We start from the raw sequence: 17,641 nt of genomic DNA on the forward strand, positions 1-17,641 counted from the left end.
CACCCGAATCCCACCCATGGTTATTGTCACTACTATCATGAGAAGAAACTCAAGTTCAACGTAACGAAATAGATGAAGATAGATTGCAAAGGCTTATACCAGGCTTAACGAGGGTAACTAATGTCCAAAGAAGACCAGTCAATCTACAATAAAATCAGGGACATGAACAAGAAGAAATAAGTGATGATAGCTCATACGATGAAACATATATTGAAAGTGAGACAGACTCTCATGACTACAAATTCTTATCACTCCATGATTCTAGCCCACCAGAAAGTGTAATATTAAGAAATCAAATAAGGCTTATACATGATGAAGATACACAAAGTCAGTCAAATAATCAAGTCTTCATGGTATCAGAGTCTACTAAAGAAGGGAGTAATGATTTACCCCTAGTGCATTCATAGTTGATTGATTGGGGGCAAGAAGGAAAACCAATGCTGGATTGGTTTGAAAATGACGAAGCAATTTCAAAATTTCTAGGAGTTAGAGAGGGATTTCCACTCTCTGACCCTATGAACAACATTCACCTCAAGTGATATTATACCTAAGGGCTGTATAGTTTAGGTTTTATTTTCCGCATTGCATATCATATCATTTAAAAATATCTGCATTACATATAGTTTCTTTTTTAAATGCATTGCATTCTCAAAAGTTTCAGCATTTTTCATATATCAACATTAATAAAACAAGGCAACTGTCCAAGTTTATCATTTGTTTGCATTCAAGAGAAGCAAGGGTCATTTCCTCTCTTAGATATTCAAACATAAAGTCTTTGAGGTCCTAAGGTCATTCATTTTGAACATTACCCTCTGATGACACTTTACTTATGGTTGGGTAATGATTTCACTATTTGAGACTTGTTAACCCACAACCTGTCAATTGCTATATCTCACACATTAAGAAAATCTCTAATTCATTCTAGACACCTAGTTGATCATATGACTAGTCAAAAATCTAAAATTCTACTTCAGCGCTACTATAATTGTCACACCCAAGTAGGTTTCATTACTTACAAGTCAAGGAAAGAAAATAAAAAGAAAAAGAGCTATGCCAAATATCCATCTCAAGAACAAAGAGAAATGATATATAACTGAAATATCATGTATACAAATGCGATAAAAAGCTTGACTATTGGAACATACAAGTAACTCCATCAAGGCTATGAACGCCTACTGGCAATGGAGCAATATTTGAGAAATTAAAGTCTATAACCTCATCGAAGCTCTCAAGGCTTGCTAGCAGCGAGGCTCTATTCGGGATGCTTTTGAGATTAGGATAATCCATGTAGCTAGTCATATAGGATGCTAAGGATCTTTAGTGAACAGAAGAGAAGGAATTAATTCATTTGCACACACATGGGCAAAAGAAGATCAAAGTTTCAAGAATCAATGGGGAAGTTTTCTGCCTCTCCATTTATAAATCCTAGTCACTAAGTATGTTAATTTGGATATTCCAAGGGACCTTAGGGATCGATTGGACACTTATCTATGAAATGTTTTGCACCTCCATTTCAATTGGTGTATTATAAATGTTAAAACAAACACAGTTAACCTTGTTTGAATAAGAAATGCATCTTCATCCTGCATGTTGCATTCATGTAGGTCATGTCAAAATTTCATTTGTCTCCACATACATTCTGCAGATCATTATGTCATATAGGTCTACACACTGGGGGCATAACTGAAAAAATCCAAAAAATCATATAAGGTCCTGAAAAAATCCAAAAAACAATGAAAAATTCAAAATCCAAAAACATCGAGAAACTTAAAATACAAAAACATTGAAAAACACAAAATTCAAAAACATTGGAAAAACACAAAATTCAAAAACATTGGAAAAACACAAAATCCAAAAACAATGAAAAACCAAAAAAATCGAAAAACATCCATATAATGTCCTAAAAAAAATCAACCAAAAACATCCATATAGGATCTTGAAAAAATCAACCAAAACCATTCAAATATTGATCTACATTATCTAAAAACATCAAAAAAGCTCTTGGAAAACAACTAAAAATCAAAAATCAATCGATCAGAAAAACTTGCAATAAAATGTCTTGTGAGAAACAAATACCCTAGCAGATATCTAGCAAACACTTCGCATGAAGTTAACAAAGGATACGACTATCCAGTCAAACATCTACAATCAACTGATCAAACTGTCTTATCAATCATATCATATCCATATCAAGTGATCATTATCTTGTCTTAAATAGAAGAGGATACACTCGAAATCAGACAGGTCAGTCTTAAACGGGGTCTACAACTTTATGAGATCAGACATTATCAACCATCACATCAAGCAACTGAGAACGAAGGCACAAGGTCAATATAGCTGCTGAATTTTGTCCGGGTTAGTCTTTATCTTTTTATCATTTGGTGATAGATATTGTTCCTATGCTACTCAAGGATGTCTACAAGTGACTAGAGGAGCTATGACGGGCATTATCTTTTTCTTTGTTTGCTGCTTGTCTGCTACGTGTTTGTTTCTTCAATGAGATATCTTTACATCTTGGTTCCTTATACCCTGATGTGCTAAGCTCCATTGTTCAATAATAAGTCTCAGTGATAAATATATATTGTGCAATAAATAATGACACAGGTTCGTGATTCATTCAATTTCATTTTCATTTTCATCTCATCTGTTTATTGCTAGTTTGTTGATTCTTCTCTCATCGTCTCTTTCTTAATCATTTTCTATCATCTAACATTGTTCTATTTCATTCTAAGGTTCATTCTCTCATATTCTATCTCAATATCATATTCACATCACCTATCTATATCTCCAATCAACTAACCATTCTTCTATCTTTCATCTCACATTCTTTTTTTTTTCGAGAGATCATTCATGTCTTTAATGCACAAACAATCTCTCGAGGGGGCATTATCACCGGGGCATACTGGGGAAGAATTTTTTATTTTCTTTGAAACAAAGTCGTTCCGACATTGTCTCAAAGAGGGGCAAATGTAGACACCTAAAAATGTCTCATTGATCATGTACTAATTATTCCTCTAATTGATTAAATAATTCTTTAATTATTTAATTAAGTTAATTAACTATATCTTCTAATTTCATATTTCCTCATAATCTTACTAATTATTCTATTTTCTATTTCTATCATCATTTAATCATTTTAACCATTTTCTAATGTTAATTAAATATTTATTATTTAATTGATTCTGATGAATTCCCTAATTTAAATAATCTTTATTATTTAAATAAATTACTAATTAATATTCAATTTCTATCTCTAATCATCTAATCATTTGACCCTTTTCTAAATATTAATTATTTAATTATTTATGATTTAATCCTTTAAATTAAATAATCTTTATTATTTAATTAAATTCTATTTCTAAATAATTAAATAGTTTCTTTAAATTATTTAATTAACTAATTAATTCTTCCATTTCTAAATCCCCAAGTTCTTTTCATTTAATTTCACATTCTTCCAGTTTCTTCCAAATTCAAATACATGTGCATGATTTCAAAAACCAAATCGAAAATCAAAGTCAAGTTCTAAATATATTCAAATGCTAAATTGAATTAATAAATTCAATTATTTGAATAAATATCATGCAAAGATTAAATTGAAAATCTAAGTCTAAATGCAAGCACATGCTAAATTAATTAATTAAATCAATTAATTATTTAAATCAATTATCTCTCCAATCTCTATTTCCATCTTTTAGTTAGCTTTTTCTAAATTAAACTTTCTGTGTCATCTTCTTTATTTCCACCAGTCATTCTTTTTCTTCCTTCAATCAGCTTTTTTTCAATCAGTTGACGCAAATAATCTATTCAATCTATTGAGTTCCACTCCTACAATCAACAGTTCAACTATCAATTTTCATGTGAGCTCACCTGATTTCCACCTCTTGATCAATCTGTTCCACCTTTCAATCAATCCTATCCAAAAATCTATAAATTGAGCATTCAATCTCCATTTTCAATAATCATGAACTTTGAATCTTTGTGTCACTTGCAGATTACCAGCACAATATCTGAGAGCCATCATACCACGAAGAGGAGAAGAGAAATGGAAGCCATATACGATCTTGGGATAGGGAGTTTTGATTTCATTTGATTATTTTAATTCCTATTTGCTTGATTGTGTTATTCCATTGTCTTATTTTTTAAATTCTTTGGTTAGGAGGGATTCGTGATTTCCCTTTTGCTTCTAATTGATTACTTGTTTTTAAGATGAATTTTACATGTATGATATTTTTGTGAACTCGATGTGAACTAACAACATTTTAACCTTCATTATTTTTCTGTGATTTTTGCAGATTGTGTGGACTTTTCTTTTTTTTTGCAGGTTGCATGAATTTCTAGAAAAGATTTTTCCATCACACAATCGAGCATTCATCATCACGCAATCACATAGACAGAATCATGTATTCGTCCCTTCGGGGTCACACATTCATTCTGACATTGTCACGCAATTGCCTTGTCCAGGTCGCGCAATTGCCCTTTCTGGATCACGCATTCGCACAAAGCTTTGTTGTTTAATTTTTTCTTCCGTCTGTTATCTGTTCTGTTGAATTCTGTTAATTCGGGATCAAATTGCTTTTTATTTTATGATTTGATTAATACAGTTTATGGCAAGAAAAGTTTAGTTCAAGATTTTAGGTGCAAGAAGGATGAAACAACAAAGGAGAGAAGCCAAACACTATCAAAGGGTTCTTCAGGCAGAAAAATTGATACAAGATTTGGAGGAACAACTGGCCTTAGACAGATATAATAGCCTTGTTCTTTCTTATACATTTAAATATGATCTAATCAATATTGAATGGATGATGAGGGATTTGGCTAGGGCTTCACAATTGGTTTCGCAGGTTCCTGATCGGGATTAGTTTTCTTATTTTTTTTTGGTTTTTAACTTTTGTTGTTGTCTACCTTCGGTCACGCAATTGACCTGTCAGTGCTATGCAATCGACTAGATGTCATCACGCATTCGATCTGTCAGATTTATGCATTGCTCTATTAGATTCATGCATTCAGTCCCTAAGTATCACACAAACGCACATGTAAAATTACACATTCTCCTTTATGAAGTTTTGATTTTCTGTTTTTTGTTAGTTTGATTGTACTACTAATCTTTTGTTTACAGCCTGTGGCGGATTTGCAGGGTGGATTAGATTAGTATTTTTGCATGGACACTTCACACTTCATTTTTAGTGCTTAAAATCAACAACAGTTAAAATTGACATGCATGGATAATCTCACACTTCATTGTTGGTGCTTAAAATGAACATGGGCTAAAATTGACATGCATGCATCTCACACTTGGTCTTTGGTGCTAAAATCAACAAATGGTTAAAATTGACATGTATGCCTTCATACTTGGATTTGGTGTTTAAAATGGACATGCACATGCGTATCTAACACCTAAATTTGGGCTATAAAATGAACGTGAATAAAGTTGCATTAGATTAAATCATTTTTCATTTTCTTAAGGTAAAGAACTTTTTATTGTGTCTGGGGTGGACCTACTGTTGCACTAACTGACTTTCCACCCGCCTTCGGGGTCTTGGGAGAAAGAAGGGAGGTGACAATGACATCCAAATTTTATTTTATTCTATGTAGTGAGGGGTATCTTTGACTGGGGATTTCATCACCCCACAGAGGTACTTCAAATTGGGATGCATTGGGGATATCATCTCTCCCAACGTACTCTCAAGCGGGTTTTTCAAGCTGCTATATAAATATACTGGTAAGGCGGCTAGAGTGTTGAGTGAATTCGACGTATGTGGGGGCCTTCCATACACTAATAAGCTCAACTAAAGCCTTAAGTGGCTTGCTCTGAGAATCCATTGTTGGATCAGGACCCCTCGAAACCTAATACTAAGAACCAATTTAGTTGCCAAAAATCCTACATTCAGTGGTTCCGGGAGTGCGGATCATACCCCATAGATACCCTTCATGTACCTTACACTATGATATAGGAATTCCTTGACTATAAGATCCTTGGATCTTCGGGGTAAGAGATACTGGCATTCCCAAGAAGTGTGTGCCGTGGAGTGGAGCCAGTGCTGCAAGATTCTCTATCTGTTCATTTTGTTTTGGTATTTCATAAGGGCCTCATTGAATGGTGTTTACTATCCAGCTTAAGATTGTATTCCATGCTTTTTTATGTATCAATGTGCTAGACTAGTATTGAGTCAGTCCCTTGGGCTATTTCAGGCCCTATCCCATGTATCTTTGAATTTTTTGAGATTGTATGAAAATTGAGTCAGTCAGCTATACATACCTACCAAAAATTGTTCTTAGATTTGGAAAACTACAAAACATTGTCCTACACACGAAGTTACAGAAAACAAAGTCCATTTTGAAACCAATTCTCAAAAGTTGTTATATACTTGTGACCCTAGGCAGTCTTTTGCATAGTCCCACTTATGTCCTCATTATTTTCCTACGTCTTTTACATAGTCCCACTTACATCCTCATTATCATCCTATGTCTTTTGCATAGTCCCACTTATGTCCTCATTATCGTCCTACATCTTTTGCATAGTCCCAATCACGTCCTCATTATCATCCTAAGTCTTTTGCATTATCATCCATATTAGTTACATAGTCCTACATTATCATATATGTCTAAGTCCATTGTCAGTTATAGGTTCATAGCATGTGCCTTGATGGGTCTCCTAGGTGATGGTTTTCTCCCCTTCAAGCAACCTAATTTAGTTCCAAATGGCGGTCAGCAAGAAATCATTGATGGTCTGGCTAACTTAGCTTGGGATTTAAGAAGAAGTGCACCTCAATATATAGGAGTCATACATGAGATAAACTTTGAGTCTAGGATTTCCCGTATAATTGATAGAGAAATTGAGGTTGAACAACTTCGTCAACAAATGGAAAGACTTGCATTAGAGAAATCTAGGAATGCTCAAAAGGTCTCATGTCAAAATCCTCAATAGAGAGTCTAGTATAGCCTTGCATTTACATCTATAGTCTAGGGTTAAGTCATCGTCTTGCATAGAACCACCCTCATATAAGCAATTTTAGATGCATAGAGTTTCCTCTTGGATTCATATACATTTTCATGTCGACCATTCAACTGTCAGTTTGCACCTATCAGTTAGACATCTAATTGTCTACATCGGTCTACATTCGTGAGAAAACAATTATCCCACATGCATCCAGGAATCGAACGGGTTTGTATTCAAATACACTAGTCCAGATGAGTCAACTCCATCGGGTATTGGTGTAACTTCAAAACTACATCTCCGATGGCCAATGACAGACCCGATCACCGAAGGTGACTCCATCAAGTCATCGACAAGATGAACTATCATCTATCCTGATCGTCGGATCTGTTAGATCTCTCTTTCTGCGCTCCACCACCTGGCACCCTCTGATTTTATCTGAGGTCTCTGCCCTATCACCTCAACATGAACTTACTAACTGCCCAGAATGAAGCTGTCCTTTGTTGGGCCCCACCTTAGTCTCCAAGTCACATAGGATAAACCTTGTACATCTTGCCATAGCGGTATAGAGATGACCGTTGGATCTAGATCTAAACTGAATGCCTTTTATCCTTTCGTCCATCCGATAACCGATGCTACCCGATGACCAAAAAATGACTTTGTCAGGTATCGACATAATACAGAACAAGTCTACCCGATAGCCGATAGCGCTCTGATGACCCAAGGAAGATTGATCGGGTATCGGCATAGCACCGAACAAGTCTATCAAATAGCTGATATGTGAGGCCCTACCTTGACCCATCCTACCATTTCAGTTATTTTCATGTTGGAACTATTATGGATGCTTTATTTTTATGCATTATGGATATATAACTTTATATGATCCCACGAATTTGATAACATTGATATATTGATGCTTCATTCCTATGCTTTGTGGATATAGAATTTTATATGATTCTAGAATAGGGTAACATTGAGATGTTGTATGTCATTATTTGATTTGCAGGACTTTATTAGGATGCTAGAAATATGATGCATATCTTATGAATGGATTTAGTTTATGAGGACTATGATAAGTGCTTATGTGGATTTTCTTTGATATATGGAGGGTCAACTTAGAGTTGACCCGTAGGTTAACTTTAGGTGGACTTTCAAAGGGTTAAATCAACTCCTAGAGTCAGTTTTGGGGCATTTTTATTGGGCCTCATGGGGTACCTATGGGTGAAGGCCAAATTTGGCCATGTGTCTTTCCCCTGGGGCTTGTTTAACCACCCAAAAAAGTGGGGTTTCCTAGATGGTCAAATTTCATCTTTAGGAGTGCCATCCTTGGTTAGATAACCTTCTTGGTAGGTGTTATTCCTCTTCCCCATTTCATTCCTCTTCTTGAGGTGCCTTGGTTAGGGAGTGTGTAACACCTAGGGAAGACCAACCAATGGGAGTCTCTCACTCTATCCAAGAGGTTGGAAGGAGTGAGAGAAGCCTTCTTAGGCTAGAGATTCAGACTTAGTGAGTCAATCACCCACTGTCCATCTTTGGAGATTTTGACAATTTTGGAAGAAAAACCAGTTTGAGAATAGGAATTTTGGCTAAGTGTTGTAGAAAAGATTGGTGGATTGGGCTGCTCTTCTCCAAGCTATCCCTAGAATACCCTTGGCAGATTCAAGGTAGGTGCATTTTCTTACTTGTGTGTTAAAATCTGTTTGTGGAAATGCTTGAATGTAAATATTGTATCTTTCCTTGTATTGCATTTTTGAAAGTTTGTATGTGATTCTTTTCCCATTTTTGTTATGCATTTTATTGTGTTTTGTGAGTATCCAAGGCCATCTTACCCTTGGGAGGGAAAAATGGTATTGGGGGTGGAAGGAGTTTGACAGCCTTAGAGTGAGAGGCTCTCATCATGAGAGTAATCTCAAGGGTTTTTCCATGTGACCTTTGCTGCATAGTTTTGTTTATGCATTCAGGGGTCATAAGGGGAGAAAATATGGCATGTATGCCTTGGGGGTCATAAGGATGTGGGGGTTAAGATGATTTTTGTTGTGTTCTTGGATGCCATGAATTGGCTGTGATTTACTATCTAGCAGTTCTCCTCCAAGGTACTTGGTGCACTTCCACCCTTGTAAAACATCACATTATGTGATGAGGTTTTTAGCTTTGGGATGGGAATGTGTTTGTTGAGTTTTTTCCCTTGCTTGTTTGTGTTTGCTTGAGTGTAACCCATCTAGGACTTGGTTCTCCAAGCTCGGGGGTGACTTCTAGTAAGCCTAGGCTAGGAGGTGAGCACCCCATAGTCACAACCTTATGTTTTGTATGCAAGTTTCTTGGAAAGAGGGAAGAAAACAAAAGAAAAGAAAGCAAGGATGTTGCTGATTTGATTTTTTAGTTGCAGAAAGAAATAAGAATGTAATTGTTGTATTTATTTTGAAAGGAAGAAATGTGTTTATTTAATAAAGTCCTCATTTATTAAGAATGAGAGACTAGTTGGGTATTTTACCCATTTGTAAAAGTGACAACTTGTGTTCAAACATTCTTATAAGAAAAACATTTTGATTAAATTATGTAATGTATTATGTTGCTATTATTTTTATTTAATTCTGCCTTATACTGAAATTAGTTATTATTTATCTCTGCAAATTATATATATAAAAAAAAAAGATGTAGAAAAAGAAATGAAAATGTTTTAAGTGTTTTTCCTATAATATTTAAATGTTGTTGTTTACTGTCAATTTTCTACTTAGAACAAAAAAGGAGAAAGCTAAAGTAGAACCATGTAAATTTACTTTTCCTTATAGATATCTAATTGAAGTTTAAAAGAAAAAAGAAAAGCAATGCTGCTACAGTCATATTTACTACTGTCATTTTTATTCCTGTTTAAACATTGCAGAAATTAATCTAGCAAAAATAATCTAAAAGTTAGTTCTGGTATTATTTGTTTTAAGGCATTTTAGAAAAGGAAATGAAAGTACGTATGTAGCCTGAGACAATGAGAGCAAAATCTCTCCACTATGCTAAGTTTTTCAAAAAGAAATGGTTAGTTTAAGTGCTTGATATTAGGAATAACTGAGAATATAAGTTAGTATGTTCATGTGGAAATAAAACATTTAAAAAAAATAAAAATATAAAACTATATTTATTTAAGGGCTGCCTATACCTTTTTAACATTCTTGCATGTTAAAGTCTAAATTTCTTTTTACGAAATGAGATAAAAAAGGGGATTCTAACCCTAAGAGACTGATATGTATATATAAATTTATATATATACATACATATACATATATATATATATATATACATACATGTATGTATATATATACATACATGTATGTATATATATACATACATATATATATACATACATAAATATATGTATGTATATATATACATACATATATTTATGTATGTATATATATGTATATATATATATGTATATATATATGTATAAATATATGTTTAAATCTGTTTATATATATATATATTAAATATTTAAAAAAAATAAAAAATAAAAGGGGAGTACCTTCCCTAAAGGCCAAACCACTGTGTGTTAACATAGTGGACGACACACGGGCTGGACCACTGTGTTTACACACAGTGGATGGCGTGGGAGGTGCCGCCACTGTGGATAGACACAGTGGACGACTCAGGCCGCCACTGTGTTTACACACAGTGGATGACACCGACTGCCACTGTGGGTGCCCACAGTGGATGGCACTGACCGCCGTTGTGGGTAGTCACAATGGCATCTGGGGAGCCCCGCACTGTGCGCTTAGACCTCCGCCCCTTCATTCGGCCGCTGCCTTGCTCCCATTTAGGCTGCTGCCTCATGGCCATCAAACCTGCATAACACACACAACACACACACACACACTCAAAATAAAATAAAATATAATAAGCCCTAACCCCATTTCGGGTTAGGGTAAAACCAAATAAAAAAAAGAAAAGAGGAGAATACTTGATGCTAAAAATGCAACCCTAACCCAATTTTGGGTTAGGGTTAGCATTTAAATAACAAGTTATAATAGAAATGCAACCCTAGCCCATATTCGGGTTAGGGTTTGCATGTAAAAATATGAGAGGGAATTTGAATTATAGTGTTTAAATTATATCTTTTAATTTAGGGTTATTTATAAGTTGCATTATACTAATTAATGGGTATAGTTGGTTCACTTTATTAAAGAAATATACATGTATAAATAGGTATAAATATAAATTTGTTCATCCAAATTGTTTATATGTATATAATTTATATATATGCTATATTTTTACATATAGGTATATATACCAATATATATACATATTTGAGGTTAAGTTGAAAACCTATTTAATTTAATTTTATTAATTTTTATATAGTTCTCATATCGCACTTGTTAACGTAATTTTATCAAGGATTTTTAATAAGGATATTGTAATGCCCCTACCCTGGTCGGACTTGTAAAACCCGTTTGACCTTGATTGACTTCCTATGTGGCATTCTTAAATGGTAGGTTAACCGTGATGCAATGTGTAGTTTAGATAATATAAATAATAGTGCATACTTATTATTGTGCTCTTGCATCGATTCTTGTGTGAATGTAATTGTTTCCTAACTCTTGTGATAAATCTCGAGCTAATGCCCTCATTGAATATGTATATGTATATGTATGCTTGCATGAATTCATGGGTGCAGGAGATTGCAGGTACAACACCGCCTAGGGCGAGGTTCATCTCCCTTGGGATTCGCTGGGTTGAGTATACCTCCTCCATCCTCAGAATTCGGATTTGGGGGTCATAAAACTCTCATCTTGCCTTAGCCATGGTCAGGTGAGCATCATGTGTGGTTCGTGGGGCTTTCTTTTCATTGGGTTGCGTGTCATGTGATTTGGTGGACTTCCTCGATTTGCATGCCTTGCGCGGGGTAAGTGGAGTTTGTTATCCTAAGTATTTAATTCAATTTAATGAGTAGATGTACACAATAGTAATTTAAAAATTTAAAATAGGTAGTTTCTTTTATATGAATAATCAATTAATTTAAAGAGATCGCTTTAATTAGAATTGTAGCAAGCTTAAAGTATTTAACTTGGGTTAATGTGCTCATTTACGCATTTGTAGTTGAGAAAATTAAGATAAATAGGTTTCTTTCAAGAGATTAGTCATTTATTAAAAAGGTCGCTTTATTATGTTGTAGCGAGTTAATTTAATAGTTAATTTTAAAAAATAACGAAATTCAATGAGTTATGCGTTTTAGAAAGGAAAGATTTAAAGTCATTGGGAAATAGAAATAAATTAATCATTTTCGCATTTTGGAAGAAAAAGGGTAAATTTTATTATTTAAAAGAAATTATTTTCTTTTTACTTGTAAAGCTGATATAGTATAAAGGATTGATTTTTTTTGGAAATTTAAATTGAATTAAATACCTTACCCTTGTTAATAGTTCAAAATATAAATGTTGGCTAAAGTAATATGGAGAAATTAAAATTAGAATTAAATAAGAAATAGAGGCATTTTAATTTTAATTAGAAAATTGAATAAGATGTATTGAATAGTGGAAAGGAATGATTTCCATTCTTATTTTCTTTTATTTTAAAAATAAATGCCTAAATTCGAAATTGAAAATTAGGTCAAAAAAGGGGGTTTCTCATTTAACCTAGTTTTTGAAATATTTTTTGGGGGGTTCTCTTTTTGGGATCTTTTGGAAATGGAGGTGGGAAAATGTTGGATAAAATGGAGTTCTTTTGCTTGGAGTTGCAGGTGGAGCTCTCCATCAAGTCTTGCCCGGAATGCAATATGAGGTAGGATTCCAACCTACCCTTTTATTTATTGTTGAATAAAAAAAAAAATACAAATTTGTGTTTGAATGTTCTCCATGAAATGCTGGAAAAATAGAAATGATACTACCCATGAGTGTTCTTAAGATTTAGTTTTCAGTTTTGTTGAAAGCTTGGTTGTTCTTGGATTTAAGATTTGTCATGGTTTCTTGGACTTTTTGAAAGAAGAAAAATCTTCCCCAATCTATTGCTTAAATATTTTGGAAAAAAATAAGAAAGGATAAAAATAAGAAAATAAAAATATCAAATAAATGGCTATGGCTGTGACTTTGTTTTGGTATTTTTGTATCCATATTTAAAAAAAAATAAAATTTGGACTTAGTTTTAAACTGTGATTCTTCCAAAAATAAAGAAGAAACAAAAAAAAAATATAATATATAAAAAAAAAGAAGAAACAAAAAAAAAAACATATATATTTTGGGGGTTAGGGTTTGGCGGGTGGAGGAGCTGAAGCTCGGCTCACGCCGCCGCCCCCTCCCCCATTTCCTCCCTACGCCCGTGGCTTCGCAGGGAATCCCTGCGTCCACTGTGGCCGCAGGGAATCCCTGCGTCCACTGTGGCCGCAGGGAATCCCTGCGTCCACTGTGGCCGCAGGGTAAAACCTGCGACCACAATGTCCGTAGGGAAACCCTGCGTCCACGGCGGCCCACAGGGGAGTCCCTGTGCCACCGTTCGGCAGCAAGGGAGCTGGGGTTTCCGCCTCTTCCGTGTTGGAAGGTGGGCCCCGCAGTGCCCTCATTGTTACTTTAGTTTTTATTTATTTATTATTTAAAAAAAAAAATGATATAATAAATTAAATTAATTAATTTTAATGACAGCCCTTTTTAAATATAGTTTTTTTTTGTTGATAATTATTTTTTTATTAATATATATATTTTAGGTGAGGATTAATATATATATTAATAAAAAAAAAAAAAAATGAAATTCGTATGTTATTAAACGATATTTTTATATATATATTTTTAAGGAAATTTATATAATATATCGAAAAGTAATTAATAACTGGTGATCTTTAATTAATACAGTATTCAGAAAACACATAGTGATTCTATCTGAGCATTCTGAGAACTTAGAAATAGGAATCGAAAATGTTAAAGTATTTAAAGTTCGTCATGGAAATTTTGTAAACTCAACTGATATGCTAACAAGATCATCAGAAACTTAATAATGTGTCGATTGGAAGTTTGGAAGAAAATGATACCTTCTTTTAGTAAAATAAATAGTTTAGTTATTTCTTCCCCGATGATGTGAAATAGATAATGGAAAAGATGGCAAGTTTATTTTATGTTTTTCGCTTATGTTAAGTACTGGCAAGGCTTTGCTAGGTTTGTTTTGGACTCTGTCATCTGTTTACTTGTGTTGGTCATGGCCGGTTACGTCCCTAGATAGAGTAGCGTCTGTCATTTGAACTTGTAATTACTTGAAGTGTTCAGTTGGATCCGCTTCAAAAGGGATCATTATGTAAATTCCGACCGAGGTGTCTATTGTATATTGGTTGTGTTTGCCTAAGTGGCAAAGATGTAAAAGACATGTGATTTTGTAAATTCCTAACTATATTGAATGTCAGAGGGGTCTTGCAGTTGAGCAGACCCGGAGATGTAGCCCTTTAGGGGTGAACTCCGAGATCATATCCATGTTATGCGATGTCTTGTCTCTTTTATTTCATACTTTAAGTTATCATGTATGGATGTTATCTTGTATAAGTGTATGGTGGAAATTTAATGAATTTAAATCAAAGTGCATAAAATTATTCATCTTGATAAATGTAGTAATAAGGTTCATAAAACATTGTAAGTATGATTATGGAAAAGAATTTGGTTTATGCTAATTAAAGGAAATAATGGTGGAAAGAATCTCATTAGGATGCCTTTATTGTTTTAGCTTGATATAAGTTGGTAAATTGATCGAATGTGTATGGGAAATAAAGTTAGAATTAATGTTATAATTTCTAAGTTGAAATCTAAAGGATGAACTTCATTTAGGTATTTTCCTCTTTATCTTCTTAAATGAGTATCGCCATGTTAATTATATTTCGCTTTATCAGATGAATTTACTTAGTTGTTTATGTTTTAATCTTAACAAATAATCTTTATCAGATTAATTTTATAAATGGGTGAACTCAACTAGCCTTCCATAATTATAACCCAAATAAATGAATTTCTTTATGATTGCTAAAAAATGAACTAAAAAGGGAAGGATTCAATTAGTTGTTTATATCTTAATCTTAGTAAAAGTATCTCTCTCATATTAACTTCATTTACTAAAAAGAGTGACATGCAACAAAATAGTTATATTCTAATCCTAATGGGAGAATGTCACTATGAACTTGTATTTTAATCCTATAATGTTGAATATCATCTTGCTAACTATATTTAATTTAAAGGAATAACTCATGTGTTCCTAATACTTTTTCACCTTAATGAATTTAGTCCATCTATTAGCATTATTAAAACTTCAATGAATGAACTCTATGGCTACTTGCACTCTATCCTCCATAAAGAAACTACGACCCATTAGTTGGGTATGCTTGAATTCAAATGATGGAACCTCACTCTATTAATGGAAGTTTAATCCTTAATGAACGAATCTCATCTTATTAGCCATACTTTTAATATTAAAGGATGATATCAATTGTGGATGGATACCTTAAACCCAATGAATGAACTTTGTTATATTAAACACTTGAACCTCTTGGGAGGCCTCTTAATGAAAATTAGGAATTAAAGTGCATTGAGTAAATAACCTCACAATGGCCCCCTAACCACCCAAAGTAAATGAACGCTTCCTAAAATTATAAGATGTCAAATCATTGAACATATATATAATCATGTTCGAATGCATTATCTCGTAATTAAGTTATCTAGCTTATTGGATCAATTGACACTGTAGACACCCAAAAATGGTCAACGCTTGCGAGGTCATACTTTAACATTTGCGCATTGCCTCATTTTAGGTTTTTGGGTCGCATTAACATTTCTCCTATGTCACGCAATTGATCTTTATCATTTGCGAACATCGAGTCATTCTTCTATATTTTTCATTCATCTCGTCCTCAAATTTGGTCTTGTCGACAACATTATCCAGTCATGATTTTGATCGATTTTATCTTATTGCATCAATGTGCGTGCTAATTTGTCATCATTTTGGACATCATCAATCCTAATTAGGGTTTTGTCCTCCTATCAATCTTGTGATCAGTCTATCATCAATCATTTCTCTCTTATCAATTTTATCATCAATCTTATCATTTTGGACATCATCAATCCTAATTAGGGTTTTGTCCTCTTTTCAATCTTATCATCTGGCGATCGGTTTATCAATCTTGTCGTTTTATGATCGATTTGTCATCGATCGTTGTCATGTTTGATCTTGTCATCTTGTGATCAATTTGTCATCGATCATGGTCATTATCAATCTTGTCATCTTGCAATCCATTTTGTCATCGGTTCTTGTCGATCTTGTCATTTTGCGACCGATTTGTCATCGATCGTTGTCTGTCTCAATTATGTCAATTTGGATCAATTTGTCGTTGTTCCTCATCAATTGGTGCATTTATCAATCAAATCATTTTTGTCACATTGGTCATTTATCAATTCAAAATCATGACATTAATTATCTTCAATCAAGACCTAATTGTCATTTTCGCATTTCTAATTCATCTTCTAGGGTTTTCTGATTTATTCATTTAACCTAATTTGCCATTTCTTCCTCTAGGATTACTAAATTATTTATTAATCCTAAGTCTTCTCATTACAATTAAATCTTTATTTAGTTGGCTAATTATTCTTCCTCTTGTAAATTAATTAATAAATGACAAATTATTAATTAATTTACCTTCCTAATTTCCTATTTTTCCATCAATTTCTAATTCCTAATTGTCATCAATTTCATTTTTCTAATTTTCTTAATTTCTAATTCAATTTCCTCCTATTTCATCTCCTAATTCTATGGGAATGACATTTCAATTTGTCATAAATTGTCATAATTGATAATCAATCAATTTTTGACATAGAATGTGTCATAATTTGTCATCAATTATCAATCAATCAAATTGTGCATGGAAAGTGCATAATTTGTCATAATTTGTCATATTGATTTGCAATTTCCATTTGAATTGAATCATGCTAATCTTGTCATTTATCCAATTCTTCTATAAATTGGATAATTTTCTTCAATCAATCCCTTCATGAATCCCGAATTTCTGTCAAACTACCGAACTTACGTTTCTAGTACTCTTGAGCTTTTTGCTTTCAATTGTGTGAGCACTTGTAGGTGAGATCCACAAACCCATTGAAGAGGAAAGAACAACAATGGAGCCGCATGGAAGAAGCATCCGAATTGTTATATGGTTTGCATGATATTTTCTTTTAGATGCTTTGTTTTCATACCTCTATTGAATGTGCTTAGGATTAGGTTCATTTCAATGAGTGTTCTTTTGATTGAGCTATCATGTCTTGTGTTTTGATTGATTCACTTGTCTTTGATGATTCCTAATTTCTATGCTACAGACACAAGTTGTGTTAGGTGTAAGGTTGCGTAATCACGTTGGAAAACTCCTTAGGTTCGTTTAGCCTTCCACTGTGTTATCTAGTTTTAGATAACTCCAAAATTATCTTAATGTTGTAACTAATCAGTAATACTCTTAAATATTATTAAGAAAAAAAAATATTTACACTCTATTTGAGTGTTTTTAACTTAAACCCTTAGGGGTTTCCTGGCGGGGCATTACAGATATTTCATAGATAATCTTTGTATTTAATTAAATATTGACGTCAAGTTAAATTTAATTTGGGGGAAATTTGTAAATGAGAATTATTAATCATTTTATATGAGTTTTTAACCTATGAGGCCAACTTTGGCCAGATTATTTAATCGTCGAAATTTGAAGGTTTAGGGGAAATTAAATTT

The sequence above is a fragment of the Cryptomeria japonica genome, chromosome 3 (genome assembly GCF_030272615.1).
Source record: "Cryptomeria japonica chromosome 3, Sugi_1.0, whole genome shotgun sequence".
Lineage (NCBI taxonomy): Eukaryota > Viridiplantae > Streptophyta > Pinopsida > Cupressales > Cupressaceae > Cryptomeria > Cryptomeria japonica.